Raw genomic sequence first — 6,948 nt, forward strand, 5'->3', positions numbered from 1 at the left:
AATGATGTGCCGTCTACAAGTGAACTAAATTAAGGTATTTTTCAAAAAACTTCCCTTCCCAACCAAAAGTTCTTTGGGTCTCAAACTCAAAGATTCCCTGTGTCACAAGGTGAAACTCTGTTTTTGCATTGTGTTTCCGATGACCTCGACAACCTACCTGTAAAGTGTAAACATCAAAAATATAAAAATCTTTGCATTAAAATTGTACATTGACTTTTATTAAAGCACTCTATAACTTTGTTCTGCCCCAAGTGTTTTTGCTTTGTTCTTTTAGTCTTGCTTTGGCACATGAAAAGCAAGTGATTGCTTTTCAAATAATTGAAAATTTCAATTTCTTTTTAAAAGAAAAAAATTCATATCTTAAATTTCCTCTTGGATTAATAAAGTGTAATTGAATTTAATTGAACACTTTCAGGCTTTAATTCACTCACCCCAGGATTTTCTCATGATTTTCACGAGTATCTCATGGATACTGGCATGATCCCATTGCATCTTGGTTTGAATACAGCTGGTCTGTTTTAACTCGACTTCAACCATCTTTCTACATGGCAATTTGTGTCTCTCGTTTTTCACATCCTCTTCTTTCTTGCAATGGCGAACATACCTCTGTAAATTTTCCAGCATCAAACCACTATAGAATTGGGAAAATCCTCAAGTAGTTTTAAACGGAACATTCTCAAGACTGCATCTGTCACACCCAACAATGGGAAACTGGACCCAATCGGAAGACCCATGGGTCCTGGTCCTCTCGGCCTTCAGGCAATAGGTCTCCAGGAGCCGCATGTAACACATCCATGGGTACATGAACTCTGTCTTCATCTGCCTTCCAGCAGAACGCTCCGAAATGCAGCATGTCCCTCTCTGCTGGATGCAAGTATGGCTGCTCCGTAATGTTACGGCGGTGAATGAGGGAAGCACCCTGGCGTGGAGAGAGGGAGGCAGAAGGTTTCAGGAACAGACGTCTTTAACAACTAAACAAACTACAAACCAAAACCACTGCTGAGCAGGCTAGAAAAACTTGGAACTTGAGACTAGAGGGCTGCATTGGGATTGGGTACCGCCGGGTCCCACGGGACCCAACACAAATCTCACAGCAGTGAGCAGTTTGAATTTTAATGCGGGCAGGAATGGGCGGGTAAAAATAAACGCGGGATATGGAGGTTGCCTTGTGACGTGATGGAGAAGATGTCAATATGATTGAAAAATTATGTGGAAAACCCACAAACGAGGTATTTACAGTAGTAGCCCCCAAGGCCACAGACAGGGACCGGTTCACACAGAAAAAATAAAATAACTTGCATTACTTCAGTTTTATTTATTTCGGAATCTGAAAGATGTTTTATTTTGAAAACTTGCATGATTCTCTGTTACATCTATGTTACTCTTAACGGAGGCCAAGGTGCTCTTCTCGGTCACGTGATAGGATAACGCTAAAATAAAACTCAGGAGCTGGCAAAATGAATAAAAAAACAAGATCTTTGGAAAGTTTCCCAGCCAGGAGACAGAAGCCTTCGACTTCCAAAAAAATAGCTACATTTTGACCGTATCAGGAGTCCTACTTAAAATATGGATCTATCCCAACGTGAGATTCCCTTGCACCATTCAGCATTGTGGTGAGTCGGATTTTCCATGCATTTATTTTGAAGGCATGTTTAAATGTTATCGTAGCGACCAGAGTGTTGCGGGCAGAGAGGACATTGCTCATGTCATAATTCGTGTTTATTCTTATGTTTGGAAAATACCACCATTTTCGGTCATATTATTTTGTTGTAGTGTAGTGTCTGTTACGTGCACGTTGGGTCTGCTGTCGGAGTTCTGCAGGCTCCAGCCAGGAGTTACTCTTGGAGATGGCAGCGCAGAGAATTATGGAAATCAATCCCCTTTGCCTGCTTTGGTCAAAATAGGGTTGAGCACGGATGTTTCTTTTTGCCTACGGGTCCTTTTCAACTGGCAGTTATGTTGTTTCATCCCTAGTTATTTCTTCCTGTTTACTTCTTTTTAGCACCATGAGTTCAGGAAGGGAGAGGATGAAACCTGTGCAATGTACAATGTTTAGCGTGTCAAAATAAAGGTGCAGAGTGTCTTATCGCGTGTCTCTACCTCTGTTGTAGCGTTGCTGCTGCGTGTGTCCGCCACATCTAACATACAGGTCCGTGAGAATTTTGCCGGAATTTTGCCGGACATCAAACCAGTCTGTGGCGCAATAAAGGTTAGGGACCGCTGATTTACAGCGCAGAAGCTAAGAGCAAGGAAAGTATGACGTTTGGATAATCTTAATTGTTTTTATTTTGCATGCAGGCCGGGGAAACGAAATAATATCAAAACAAATACGTGTTTGTTTTTTTCCTGCGGGACGGGAGAAGACGCAATCAATGAGTGTCTATTATTGTGCGGGAATAAATTCTCAGTTTTGTGGGAGCGGGCGGGAGTGTAACGCATACGGGCGGTAATGGTCAGAAATTTGGCGGGCGGGAGAGGGAAGAAGAAAACAGTCTAATCTAATCTGAACCACCTGCACATTTCTGAGACACAGAGCGTTTGACAAATATGGTTCTTTGGTTTATATCCTGATCCAACAGCCATCTTCTCTAAAGTTCTCTTCCTTTTCTGCAGCTCTTCCTCTGTCATGATGGGCGTAACTAACCAGCAGGACGAGAAGAAAGAAGCTGATTGGCTGAACTCACAGTGAAACCATCTGATTAAGGATTTAAGGTTTCTGAGGAAGTGAAACTCTCACAGTCTGTGTGTCTGAGAGGAGAAATGCCGCAGAAAGGAGTGGATCTGGATAGCTTCTGCTGTTCCATCTGTCTGGATCCGCTGAAGGATCCGGTGACTATTCCCTATGGACACAGCTACTGCATGAAGTGTCTTCAAGGATTGTGGGATGCAGAGGAGAAAGTCCACAGCTGTCCTCAGTGCAGGAAGACCTTCACACCGAGGCCTGTTCTGGGGAAAAATGTCATGTTAGCAGCTTTAGTGGAGCAGCTGAAGAAGACCGGACTCCAAGCTGCTCCTGCTGGTCTCTGCTATGCTGGACCTGAAGATGTGGTCTGTGACGTCTGCACTGAAAGAAAACTGAAAGCCATCAAGTCCTGCTTGAGCTGTCTGGCCTCTTACTGTGAGGAACACCTTCAGCCTCATTTGAAAGCAGCTGCATTGAAGAAACACAAGCTGGTGGAACCCTCCAAGAACCTGCAGGAGAACATCTGCTCCCGTCATGATGAGGTGATGAAGATGTTCTGTCGCACTGATCAGAAGAGCATCTGTTATCTCTGCTCTGTGGATGAACATGAGGGACATAAAATAGTCTCAGCTGCAGCAGAAAGGACTGAGAAGCAGAGAGAGCTGGAGGAGAGTCAGCAACAAATCCAGCAGAGAATCCAGGACAGAGAGAAAGAGGTGAAGCTGCTTCAACAGGAGGTGGAGGCCATCAATCACTCTGCTGATCAAAGCGTGGAGGACAGTGAGAAGATCTTCACTGAGATGATCCGTCTCCTCCAGAAAAGAAGCCGTGATGTGGAGCAGCAGATCAGATCCCAGCAGCAAACTGAAGTGAGGCGAGTCAAAGGTCTTCAGGAGGAGCTGGAGCAGGACATGGCTGAGCTGAAGAGGAGAGACGCTGAGCTGAAGCAGCTCTGCCTCACAGAGGATCACAGCCACTTTCTGCTCAACTACCCCTCACTGCCACCACTCAGTGAGTCCACCCCCTCAGCCAGCATCCATGTCCGTCCTCTGACATACTTTGAGGATGTGACAGCAGCTGTGTCAGAGCTCAGAGACAAACTGCAGGACATTCTGAGAGAGGAATGGACAAACATCTCACTGACAGTCTCTCATGTTTTACTGTCAGAACCAGAACCAAAGAGCAGAGCTGACTTTTTCAGATATTCACGTCAAATCACACTGGATCCAAACAAAGCATTAGAAAACTGTTACTGTCGGAGGAGAACAGAAAGGTGACACTGATGAGAAAACCTCAGTCTGATTCTGATCATCCAGACAGCTTTACTAATTATCAGGTTCTGAGTAGAGAGAGTCTGACTGGACGTTGTTACTGGGAGGTGGAGTGGAGAGGAGACTTTGTTAGAGTAGCAGTCGCATACAAGAACATCAGCAGATCTAGAGATGCAAGTAGATTTGGTTATAATGATAAATCTTGGGCATTAGTTTGTTCTCCAAACAGGTTCTCATTTTTCCACAACAGCATAGAAACCAGAGTTTGAGTGAAATGTGATGAAGAAAAGTGGGAATAATGAGGGAAGAACTGAGGCAGTTTTCCTGGAACTCCAGAAATGACAGAGTTTATGTTTAGAGCAGAAACATCTGTCAGTCAGTCTGAGTCCTTTTAGCTTCATTATTGGTAGGATTATTATCAGCTCATACATTTTTTAAACATGTTGGCCAGAGCTTTATTCCAGGTTGAATGGACCGGGAAGAAGGGTTGGGATTAGGCTAAGATTTTTGGCGTAACAAAGGTTTTACAGAAAAAGTGAAGTTACAGTTTTACAGAATAAAAGAGGGGGAAAAAAGTTATTCATTCTCCGGACCTAAAGTGTGGTAGCTCCAACAGTCCTCCGACAGGAGGGTAACTGGGTTGGATTAGGATATTCTCAGTTATTTCTTAGCTGGGAACAGACAACCTCTGCTCCAAACAGCTCAAAGGGTGTCTGCCCCCTCCTCGCACCTTTATTCAGAATCGGGTCGTACTGGTCACATGATGAGGGAAATACCTATAGGTCTCAAGGATAGTAGTTGTCGATCTATTCTTTAATTTCTGCTGTAGTCACAGGAAGTTCTGTATTCCATGATGAAATCAGCTCATATTCCAGACACACTTTTCTTTTCTGGTGAGATGATCACTTCTACAAATGACACCCGGAAAAATCCCAACACTACAACTTTAATTTTGTAAGACAAACGGAAGATAAACAGTCTTAAAAACAGCAGTTGGAATGATAAAGTATACACATTCAACAATCCCCCCCTGTATTATTCTAACAGCTGCATTCTCATATCATAAATAGAACACTTAATTCCCGATTTTCTGTCTACTAATCGGTTTTACAGTCCGGTTCCAATGTACTCTCAGAAGGATATCTATTTTAGAGTCCTTTTCCGCTTAGGCATGTTGGTCAGAGTGGTCAGGGGAAGTGAACAGGTGTTGGAGTTGATAGGTGTGGTTTTGGTCCTCTTCTTCACTGTCCTCCACATCAGTCAGCAAGTGAGCCGTTTCAGGCTGTTGGGTGAGCGGAAGGCCACAGCTAGGATCCGTAAGATGACTCAACAAATGCATGGAGAAAAGACGACATCAGGTTTTTGTACCTGCCAAACACCATCATCCACTGGTCCCACATTGATGTGTCCAATCCGGAGTGAACCTTCATTTTCCTGCTTAATGTCTGTAGACCCTCCAGGGCCTTTGTGGGGAGCTGTGTTATTTGGGATGAAGGTACAACATGAGTCTCCAAACATGCTGCATACTCCACCTTTCCCAGCCAGAAGCATGTCCAGGGATATTCTGCATTCTTGTTAGGTGTCACAGGAAACTGTGCACCTATGATTGGGATGTTCTCAAAACCAGCTGCAACTTGGTCTGCCAGCTTGTATTCGTCTGGAACACCTCAATAGCATTGATCTAGGTGAGATCATCTCCCCATGGATGCATGACGCCACCAGCAGCGGGGTTGAGCAAAGCATGATTGTGAAGAGCTGCTGGCATGAGTGACGAAGGGCCCGGCGTGGAAAAACCCGAGGCAGATGGCAGGACGGCGCGCTCCATCACAGAAATCCTGGAGTTCATGGGTTCCAGAGAAGCTTTAATATCCAGGAGGAAGGAGACGATGGAAGCTTCAGCCGAAGGTGTCGAAACAGCGCCAGAAGACCCCGGAAACACGTCGACGTCGGGAGCCGCCGCCGGAGCAGCACCCTTCCGGGAAGGAGCTTTCCCTTTCACCTTCGAGCGCTGGCCTCCTGATCGGCTGCGGCGTGGTCAACCTGGGCCAGAAAAAAACTTAAACAAATCACCGTGAGACAGACCCGAAGGCTCCGGGTTGCCCGCGTCGTACAAAGCCCCCAGGATGCGATGCACAGGCCAATCCTGCAGACGCTTGGCAGAAATACGGGAGCTACGGCGCAGAGGATGCGAAGCAGCAGCGGAACCGCCCAGAGAGATGGAAACGGGGGGAGCAGTCGCGGGAATGAAGGATACCTCCCCATCAGAAAAGGGGGGGCGATCGCTGTCCGAATCGCAAGGCGGGGCAGACATACCAACGCCAACACACAACAGAAAAAGCACTGACGGCATGAGAACAGGCAAAGAACGCGGTGCTGCAGTAAGGAGGATGAAAAATGTACACACCTGGACTTAAATAGGACGCTGAACAGGTGAGTTTGATTAACTGACCAGCCCTATAGGGGAGTGACCGCAGGCAACGACTGCCTGAGTTGCCTGCCCGAAATGCTCCCAAGGCCGCTCACTAATTTGTGGAAACTAAATAATTATTCACGTTAGTCATTGATAAAAACAAATGTGAGCAATATTTGGATTTACAGCAGATACTTTAACATTTCTGTCTGTGTGGGTCTCATTATATTGCATGGAAGACAAGGATGATGTTTCGAGATCAGATTTATTTATTTTAAAAAGCACAAAAGGATCGGTAATCATGTCTCCACCTTGTCTGGGTTCATTCACATCCTGCTGCAAAAGCTGCTTTCTGCCGCTACTTCCATGTCTCTGTGACCCACATTGCACACCTTCACACAAAAAATGCACACAGAATACACTTACATACCACATTGGCTTACCAATGAACCAACCGGTGAAATAAACACAAAAAAATCTTCTTAATTCCTCTTATTGCTGTCTGTTGTGCTGACTTTGCATGTGCTGCTCCTGTAGAAAACAGGACAGGACATCTTTAGCTGAAATCAGGTAATCTAAACATT

The 6,948-nt window shown here is 45.2% G+C and overlaps 1 pseudogene; it reads left to right on the top strand.

Moving 5' to 3' along the window:
• Positions 1-2,745: 2,745 nt before the first annotated feature.
• Positions 2,746-4,223, top strand: LOC101159617 (annotated as a pseudogene).
• The last annotated feature ends 2,725 nt before the right edge of the window (positions 4,224-6,948 follow it).

The sequence above is a fragment of the Oryzias latipes genome, chromosome 18, assembly GCF_002234675.1.
Source record: "Oryzias latipes chromosome 18, ASM223467v1".
NCBI classification, from domain to species: Eukaryota; Metazoa; Chordata; class Actinopteri; order Beloniformes; family Adrianichthyidae; genus Oryzias; species Oryzias latipes.